Consider the following 10,510-nt stretch of genomic DNA (forward strand, 5'->3'; position numbering starts at 1 on the left):
TGAGCCCATTGTTGGGTAGGGACTATATCTATTTGTTGCCGACTTGTACTTCCCAAGTGCTTAGTACAGTGTTCTGTGCACAGTAAGCACTCAATAAATACGATTGAATGAATGAATGAATGAATGGACACAAGTTTTAGGCTGTTTGAATTAAAATCAAATATCTCCCAAAGCTTTTCTTGTTAATCACTCTTTCACCTATTTTTACTGAAGATGTCACTTTTATTACTAGAAAAAAGCAGTTAAATGTTCTCTGCCCTTTTCAGTCCCAAGCAAGCCTTGAACCTCCAAACCCAGAATGAATCAGGTCAGAATGGTTTAACTCACTGAAGGGAATATGTTTTCCAGACTTCCTTGCTAAAAATATAATCACCCTTAGAAGTGAGATTCATTCTGGGGTTGGCCTTCTCTTGACCCAAAATGGAAGAGGCCAAGGAGTACTTTGGAGAACATTGGAAAGATTCATTCCAATATTTTACTGCAATATTTCAACAGGAATGTGACTAATTTCTTAGAAGTATATGAATTATCTTTTTAATGTAATCTTTCAAAACTTTGATTCCTATCTGAAGATCTGGAAAAATTTAAACATGCAATGAATCCATGATGTGAAGGCAAATATCCCCGCTGAATCAAAGAGTCAATTGAACGATTAAGAGTTTAATGAATGTTTACTGTACGTGGAGCACTAAACTCTTGAAAGATTATACATAGAATGGAGTACATAGACATAATCTTTGGCCACAGTTGTTTACAGACTAGATAATTCTCCAAAAAATTAAAATCATCAAATAAGAGACAGACACTATGCATTTTCATTACCAACACAAGCAGTCTCTGGAAAGTAATCAAAGCAATTAAGGCCAATACTGGCTTATGTTGGTGTGAGTGGATAGCACATCGTCATCATGACTTTCTATAGTATCTACATTTAATAACTTCTAGAACACTAAACACAATTTCCTTTGGAAACCAATTAAGCTTGGGGTTTGTCTAGAACCGCTTAGGTTTTGTGTCCTTTTTTTAAAGGATGTCCATATTTAATTAGAGTTCCTGAATAGTTAGAAACTATACCAGAATATGTACATGACTTTTCTTCAAGTACCCTTTTCTTTATTCTTTCACATGTTCTCCATTTAGTCCTCAGGGCAATTAGTCTCAAGTTGGAATATTAAGATTGAACATTTTGTTCTTCATACAGTCTATTTATATTATGGTCTCTAAAATAAAGAAACCTCCCAAAATGCAGTTATAAACTTTGATTTGTCCAAATTATAAAGCACAAACTTCATGGAATGTTCATGGTCTTCTTTTACTAGTTAACAAATGGATTTTTGAAACTTTCAAAATCCATTAAGTATTTTTCCTAAAATTACCACATAAACTGAGAAATTTTAAAAAAACTGAAAAATAAGGATTTTCTACTGTTATCGTTTACTTAACAATTACTAATCAGTACTTTTAGTTTTGTCTGAAGTCAAAAAATAGCTCATTTTCACTTTTGCAATTAAAATAGCTACTTTCTCTATCCAACTTCAAACACAGCCCCAAAGGTGGGATTCTGTAAGGAGTTCCAATAAAATTAGTATTTGAAGCACAAAATACACTCAAAGTGTTTCCTAAACAGAAGGGCAGAGGTTAATAATGATACTTAAATGTGCAGTCACATAAATTTTATTCTCGTTTTCAGGTGATGTTACTGGTCAACTTAATTGGCTTCAATCTCTATGATGAAAGAATGTAATAAATTAATTTGTGACAGAAGATACAAACAGTTAAATACCGAAAAAGTTAAACTTTTATGTAGCCCTGCTGCAAAAATTAAACTGTACTATATTGCTTTACGAAGCAGCAGATGGGACCTGTACGCAAATCAATTTGGATTGTATTTGCTGCAAACGTTTCAGGCCCCAAATTTCCTCTTGACTTACAGTCACAACTTGCAAAATATAATTAAGAAATAAAATACAACAAACCATGTGCTCACGCTGATGAATGATATGCCTCAACTATGTGCTGTAAGTGGTGAAGCCATACATGAATTCCAGAAGGCTCATTAATCTACATATTCACGCTGTCAAGGAGGAACTGATTGCTGTAATAAATCTTACACAACACATTGTAAGTTTGTTATCAAAGATGTGTTTTATCAAAATTTAGTTCATTCCAAGTAGGTCTGCCCTCCCCCAAATTATTTTACAGCCTGAAATCATGTCTAATGGTAGTGTTTTCAACCCTATTGTGATGTTACTTAATTTCATACTTTCTTGTATACTCCAGAGGTAAAGGAGGGGAAAAGAAATTCTGGATTTATAGTGATGGGAGCCCATCATCAATTTTATCGTGGGAAAGTTTGGGGTGTATAATGGCGAATGGACATGTTAACTCTGATATTTCTGAACAAACACAGAAATGGCACTGTCACCTTTGGGTCATTTCACTGGTATCTCTGTCACGAGCCTGCAACAAATTTACACGTGTACTAATTCTGATATACTCTCCCAAGTATTTAGTACAATTCTCTGCACACAGTGAGCATTTCAATAAATATGATTGATTGACTGATTGATTTGCTTTTCTGGGTCTGAGGTGAAGGCACATTGAGGCAGAATTGAGTCACTGATAAGTCCAACAAAGCCTGGAGGATAATTCTTCTGAGGACTAGTTCTGAAAACTGAGGTTTTGATTGCTATTGCAGCTCCACAGATGCAGCAAGGATTGACTGGCTATTATAATTGGATTCCATTTACGTAAGTTGGGAGTGAATTGGCTCTTGATTCCCATTGACTGTAACTAGGATTTATTAGTAGACATAACCATATTCAATGCATTTGTGATTTCGCAGTTCATATTTTGCCCACAGCTTCTCCCTTGCCTACAAAGTAGGCTTTGGGCAAGTCACTTAACTTCTCTGTGCCTCAGTTACCTCATCAGTAAAATGGGGACTAAGACTGTGAGTCCCCGTGGGACAACCTGATCACGTTGTAACCTCCCCAGTGCTTAGAACAGTGCTTTGTACATAGTAAGCGCTTAATAAATGCCATCATTATTATTATTATTATCAAAATGCCACTAGTATCATCAAAGTTGCATAGTGGACTAAATGTTTCTTATTTTTCAGATGTTTAAGGCAAAATTCATTCAACTCTATTGAGCGCTTACTGTGTGCAGAGCACTGTCCTAAGTGCTTATGTTACTACAGGATTATGAAGTGGGTACTCAAATATTCCTTGAAGGTGCATCCACTTTATACCCACTGAGAAAGTATGCTATTTTCTGAATAACTAAACATGGCCTTTATATAATAAAGACAATCCCCAGTTCACGTTCATTGGGTATTTTAGTGGGCTGGGAATGTGTCTTTTTATTGTTATATTGTACTTTCCAATTGCTTAATACAGTGCTCTGCACACAATGAGTGCTCAATAAATACAACTGAATGAATGAATGAATGACAAAACTATACTCATCATCATAAACTCCTTGTGTGCAGGAATCGTTTCTTAGCAACTTCATTACATTGTACTCTTCCAAACAGTGCAATTCTCTGCACACAGTAAGCGCTCAATACATGTCATTGCCGGATTGACTTAGTGACTGACTGAACACCAACAATATTTACTGAAATCCTATTTGTTGTTGTTTTATGCTGTCGAGTCATGTCCGAACCGAAGCGACACCGTGGACACATCTCTCCTAGAAAGCCCCAGATCGCTCTGCAATCATTCTGGTGGTTTATCCATACAGCTTTCTTGTTAAAAATACAGAAGTGGCTTACCATTGCCTCCTTCTGTGCAGTAAACTTGAGTTTCTGCCCTCGCCTCTCTCCCATGCTGCTGTTGCCCAGCAAAGGTGAGTTTTGCCGTGTAGCAGATTGCCTTCCACTCACTAGCCACTGCCCAAGCTAAGAATGGAATGGATAGGCCTCTGCTTGACTCTCCCGCCCATAGTCGAGACTGGTAGAGGACTGGAAACTCACCAGGTGCAACCCCGAGAGGTTGAAATCCTACTACAAGCACTGTATTCATGTCTCCCCATTCCTCAAGAACCTCAGTAGCTCGTTGTGGGCAGCGAATGTGTCTCGCTACTCAGTTGTAATGTACTGTTTCGCGAACTTAAAACAGTGCTCTGCGCTTAGTAAATGTTCAATAAATACTATTGATGAATTGATTTCCCATATACCTCCTCATCAAAAAGAAAGTCCTACCACTGGCTTTAAAGCACTCACTCAGCTCATTCCCTACCATGATCTACCTCACTGATTTCTTACTGCCACCCAGTCGGCAGATTTCACTCCTCCAAGGCTAACGTACCAGCTGTACCTTGATCTCATCTATCTGATCGTCAACCCCTTGCCACATCCTCCCTCTGGCCTGGAACTCCTTTCCCCTTCACAAATTCCATGACATTTTCCTGGATTTTGTTCTGCCCCATGTTAATGAAACGTGATGCTTCGGGATGATCCCATTAAGCAGCAGTTTATGGAATCGAATCTCTGCAAAGTTGAAATTACCAGGTTGCTGGGCTTTCCAAGCAGGGAGTTGGTTCCTGGGGAGCAGGAGGTGGGATTTTGAGCTGAAAGTCCTGTGGTGTAATCCAGAACGTTTCCAGTCTCAAGCCAAGTAGGGTTTCAATTCACCCTGCCATAGGAGCCCTGCAGCCCAAAGCAGGGTAACATGAATCAGCCTGGACCCTGAAAGAAGAGTTCACTTCAGAGAGAAGATGGAGATGGAGAAACAGTGAGTAAGGCTGGAGCGGAGAACTTAAATAGTCCTTTTTTTTTTCCTCTGGACCTATTCATTCCTCTGAAGGTCTTCTGAAAGCCTGAGAAGGGCAACATGGAGGCTAGGTTGTTTGTGAAAGAGAGTTGACAAATATTTAAAAGTATGCCCTTCTTTCATTTTCAGTTGTTTGGGAATTAATTGAAAGACACCTGATTTGGATGCTTTCATTTTCTTTTTATGGTATTTGGTAGGTGCTTACTATGTGTCAGGCACTGTACTATGAGCTGGAGTACATAGAGGACTGAGTCACTTCAACATCCGTTCATGCCGAATATTGTCGCAAGCTCTGGAGAGGTTAGCTGCAAATTGTAGCATACTACTGAAACTGTACGAATTAAAATCATCCTTTATGTTTTCCTGGGTCTGTTCATTATTCTGAACATCCAGTCTCATGACTGACCTTGATTTGCATTTTCAGCCAACTGTGGCTTTTGTGCATACATTTGTTCCCTTTAAGCAATTGATATTCTCCCTTCCCTCTCCCCACCTCCAGCACTTCTGTACATATCTGTGATGTCTTTTAAAGTCTTTCTCCCCTTCTACACAAATTCCTTGCTTCTTGATTGCTTCTTATTTCTCTCTCATTACACCCCACCTCACAAGTTCATTCCCACCCCCACCTAATGAATACTTAAGATATATTCTCCTCTTTATAGCCAGAGGTGCACGTTTCACTGTCTAAAGACTGTTCCCACCAGCTGCAAAGATTTCCGCATATCAGCATTCCAGGCCATACAGAGAGATACAGCCACTGATAGGTCACTTGGTAATTTGGTTTACCATTGAGAATCAACGTGACTGGGGATCTAATCCCAGATCTGCCACTTGCCTTCTGTGTGACCTTGGGCCAATCATTTAAATTATCTGTGCCTCAATTTTCTCATCTGTAAAATGGGGATTAAGACTGTGATCCTGTGTGGGGCAGGGACTGTATCCAACCCTATTACCTTGTATCTACCCCAGCACTTAGTACAATGTCTGACACATAGTAAGTGCTTCACAAATACTCCTTCATCTTCTTCTTCTTCTTCTTCTTCTTCTTCTTCTTCTTCTTCTTCTTCTTCTTCTTCTTCTTCTTCTTCTTCTTCTTCTTCTTCTTCTTCTTCTCCTTCTCCCTCTCCTTATTATCCTCCTTCTCCTTCTTCTCCTCCTTCTTCTTCTCCTTCTTCTTCTTCTTCTTCTTCTTCTTCTTCTTCTTCTTCTTCTTCTCCTCCTCCTCCTCCTCCTCCTCCTCCTTCTTCTCCTTCTCCTTCTTCTTCTTCTTCTTTCTATTATTATTATTATATAAATCAATCACTGGGGTGAGTTTCAGAGATCCTTCTTCCCCACCTTCAGGAAAAGGCACCCTGAAAATCAAAAAGACCCTCTCCACCTGATCATTTGTTCAAAATGTATTTTTGGGGATAGGTTCCCTTATACTTCTGCCTGCTATTATACCCCACCTCTCCGGCTGTTGCTTGTGCTCTCCATAGTCTAACAGGTAGTTAATGGACACTTAGTACAGTGCTTAGTACAGTGCTCTGCACACAGTAAGCACTAAATAAAAAGGACTGACTCACTCATTCACTAACAGGTTCAGAGCACTGTCTTATTTAAGCACTTTGGAAATTACACTAGAACAGAGTTGGTAGACACGTTCCCTGTCTACCAGGAGTTTGCCTAGATGGGGAAAACAGACGTTAAAATGCACTACAAATATGTACTTAAGTGCTGAGGTAGGAGTGAATACCAAATGCTGAACGTGAACGACTTTACGTGTAAAAATCAGAGTTGTCTTTAAAGACAAATCAAAGTCAGGCATGAGAGTAAATGGTCAGAATAATGAACAGATCCAGAAAGAAAAGACAACTTTAATTCATACAGTTTAAGTAGGATGTTACAATGTAGTCTCCAGAGCCCAGGTGAGTATTCAGACCTATCACTTCAACATCCTTCCTCCACCCCACCAACCCTCAGTCCTCTCCAACTGCTTGCTGAAAGTTTTAGGGTCACTGAGATCAATCAATAAATTAATGTACACTCCCACTGTCCCATTTCTCCAGCTCCATCTTGGTCCTGGAGTAAGACCTTCAAAATAAAGAAAAAAAAGTAAAAGAATATAAGAAGAACTAAGATTTTAAAAAATTGAAAAAGAACTACTTTAATTCATTTCTCGGCCTGCCTTCCTGCCTGCCTGTCCCCACTCTCCATTTCCCCACCTCCACCTTGCTTCCGAAGTAAAATCATCAGAATAAAGAAAAAAAAAGAAGAAAGGAAAAGAAAAATAATAAAGAAAATTAAAATATAAAAAGGACTACGCAATTCTCTTCTCCTCCTGCCCTGTGGGAGGAACTCCAGGGACACATTCGGACTACATCATCAATCAATTAATCAATCAATGGTATTTATTGAGCACTTAGTATGTGCAGAGCACTAGATAAAGCATGTGGGAGAGTACAACAGAATTAATAGGCATGTTCCCTGCCATTAACGAACCTGCAGCCTATAGGAATCACATATGTAATTTTATTTATTTGTATTGATGTCTGTCATTCTCTCTCTATAATAATAATAATAATAATGGCATTTACTAAGTGGAAAGCACTGTTCTAAGCACTGGGGAGGTTACAAGGTGATCAGGTTGTCCCACAGTCTTAATCCCCGTTTTACAGATGAGTTAACTGAGGCCCAGAGAACTGAAGTGACTTGCCCAAAGTCACACAGCTGACAATTGGCAGAGCCGGGATTCAAACCCATGACCTCTGAGTCCAAAGCCCGGGCTCTTTCCATTGAGCTATGCTGCTTCTCTAGGCTGTAAGCTCACTGTGAGCAGGGAATGTCACTGTTTATCATCGCATTGTACTTTCCCAAGCACTTAGTAAAGTGTTCTGCACACAGTAGCTGCTCAATAAATATGATTGAATGAATGAGTGGATGAAGGGGAGGCAGCATTATGTAAGGAGAGTAATTCAACCCGCTCTGCTTTTAAGTTAGTAGGCTGGATGCATCACTCAAGCAGCCTCGGAGAACACAGAGGATGGTCACACAAATTGCAACCCTGTTTTAGTGCTAGATGATAGACCACCACTCTCCCAACTTTCACAGCTTTATTAAAATCACATCTCCTCCAAGAGGTCTTCTCTGACTAAGCCCTCATCCCCCCCTCCAACTCCCTCTCCTTTCTGTGTTGTCTATGTACTTGGTTCCCTACCTTTTAAGAACTTGCTATTCACCCCACATTCAGGCCCACAGCACTTATAAGCATAACCATAATTAATTGTAATTTCTGCCTCCCTCCCTAGGCTGTAAACTCCTGGTGGGCAGGGAAGTTTCTATTCTCTGTTGTAGTATGCTCTCTCAAATGCTTAGCATAGTGTTCTCCACATAGTAAGTGCTCAATAATTGCTCAAATTCTTGCCAATTTGTACTTCCCAAGCGCTTAGTACAGTGCTCTGCACATAGTAAGCTCTCAATAAATACGATTGATGATGATGATTAGAGAAGCAGCGTGGCTCAGTGGAAGGAGTTCAGACTTGGGAGTCAGAGGTCATGGGTTCTAATCCCAGCTCTGCCACTTATAATAATAATAACGATGGCATTTATTAAGTGCTTACTATGTGCAAAGCACTGCTCTAAGCGCTGATAATAATGATAATGATGGTATTTGTTAAGCGCTTACTGTGTACAAAGTGCTGTTCTAAGTGCTGGGGAGGTTACAAGGTGATCAGGTTGTCCCATGTGGGGCTCACAGTTTTAATCCCCATTTTCCAGATGAGGTAACTAAGGCCCAGAGAAGTTAAGTGGCTTGCCCAAAGTCACACAGTTGACAGTTGGTGGAGTTGGGGTTTGAACCCATGACCTCTGACTCCAAAGCCCGTGCTCTTCCCACTGAGCCACGCTGCTTCTGCTGTGTGACTTTGGGAAAGTTACTTAACTTCTCTGTGCCTCAGTTCCCTCATCTGTAAAATAGGGATTAAAACTGTGAGCCCCATGTGGGACAACCTGATTACCCTGTATCCACCCCAGCGCTTAGAACAGTGCTTGGCACATAGTGAGCACTTAACAAATACCAACATTATTATTATTATTAGACTGTGAGCCTGCTGTTGGGTAGGGACCGTCTCTATATGTTGCCAACTTGTGTTTCCCAAGCGCTTAGTACAGTGCTCTGCACACAGTAAGCGCTCAATAAATATGATTGAATGAATGAATAAATGAATTAAATTTCATTGTTTTTGAGATTACTTGCCCAAGCACTTAGTACAGTGGCCTGCACACAGTAAGCACTCAAGAAATACCACTGATTGACAGACTGATTGATTTAACTGTCGATGAAATCATACCCTGCCCCAGTTTGAGCCTCTAGACTGTAATTTACCAACCCCTCTGCAGGCCTGAATGAGGGGAACTCAAACAAGGCCTAAAAGTAATCTAAAGAAGCCTACCGCCTTAAAGGAGTAAACAACTTAGGGGAACTCACTCCTGATGGGTGAATCAAAAAGAATTACTGCTGGCTGTGAAGATTGGGGCTGGTAAACTATTAAAATCAAGTTATTCAATCAATCAATCAATCAATCGTATTTATTGAGCACTTACTGTGTGCAGAGCACTGTACTAAGCGCTTGGGAAGTACAAGTTGGCAACATATAGAGACAGTCCCTACCCAACAGTGGGCTATTCAAAAAAGTTTTAGATAAAGGCCCTAAAACTCCAGAGATGATTCCACAACCAAAGTTTATGCAATTTTCCCACCACTAATTATTTCAAATATTGACTGTGAAACCCCTTTTTTCGCAAGATAAATCAAGTCACTTGGGCAATAAGGCAATTCTACTGAAATTCAAAATACAGAGGAGGACACAAAGTCAAATGAATTCATATTTAGCCAATTAAATGTAAAAAAGAAAGATAACTTTCAGAATCATGGAAATCTAAAACACTTGAGACATAGTACAAATAACTCCACCCAATCTTCTTTAAGGAAAAGCTGTCATTCATCTTTTAGGGCAAAGTTCTCGAACTCATGTTCTTACCTGGAAAGTACACCCAGGTTCTTCTGACTGTGAGCCTGTTGTTGGGTAGGGACCGTCTCTATATGTGGCCAACTTGTACTTCCCAAGCGCTTAGTCCAGTTCTCTGTACACAGCAAGCGCTCAATAAATACGATTGAATGAATGAATGAATACACCAAATCCTTGGGATTTTCCATGTTCTGGTCAATCTAATCAGAATTGAAGATGCTCTGTCTGACCCTTTCTTCATTATTATTTCAGTAAGCCCAGTATTTTCAATGCATTCTCTACACCACCTTTAAGGATGCTACAACAGACCTAGAAGCTGAAGTCCCGGTTTATTTCTGAGTCACAGGGAAACTCTTCTAACTCGATAGGTTGATGTGATAATAAAAAGTCTTTGAGGTAGTTCAAGAACTGCAGTTCACTGATGACTGCTTTAGAAGCACATACACAAGGAGGAGAAGACGTCTCCCCCTCCTAGACTGTGAGCCTGCTGTTGGGTAGGGACCGTCTCTATATGTTGCCAACTTGTACTTCCCAAGTACTTAGTACAGTGCTCTGCACACAGTAAGCACTCAATAAATATGACTGAATGAATGAATGAATACACCAAATCCTTGGGATTTTCCATGTTCTGGTCAATCTAATCAGAATTGAAGATGCTCTGTCTGACCCTTTCTTCATTATTATTTCAGTAAGCCCAATATTTTCAATGCATTCTCTACACCACCT

General features: G+C 39.8%; 1 non-coding gene across 1 annotated transcript; it reads right to left on the bottom strand.

The window, feature by feature from the left end:
• Positions 1 to 3,862: 3,862 nt before the first annotated feature.
• Positions 3,863 to 4,000, bottom strand: LOC119920562. Its single transcript, XR_005448298.1, has one exon. It is a non-coding gene; the product is annotated as a small nucleolar RNA SNORA7 (small nucleolar RNA).
• Positions 4,001 to 10,510: the final 6,510 nt, after the last annotated feature.

Source organism: Tachyglossus aculeatus, chromosome X1 (assembly GCF_015852505.1).
Source record: "Tachyglossus aculeatus isolate mTacAcu1 chromosome X1, mTacAcu1.pri, whole genome shotgun sequence".
Classification (NCBI taxonomy): Eukaryota; Metazoa; Chordata; class Mammalia; order Monotremata; family Tachyglossidae; genus Tachyglossus; species Tachyglossus aculeatus.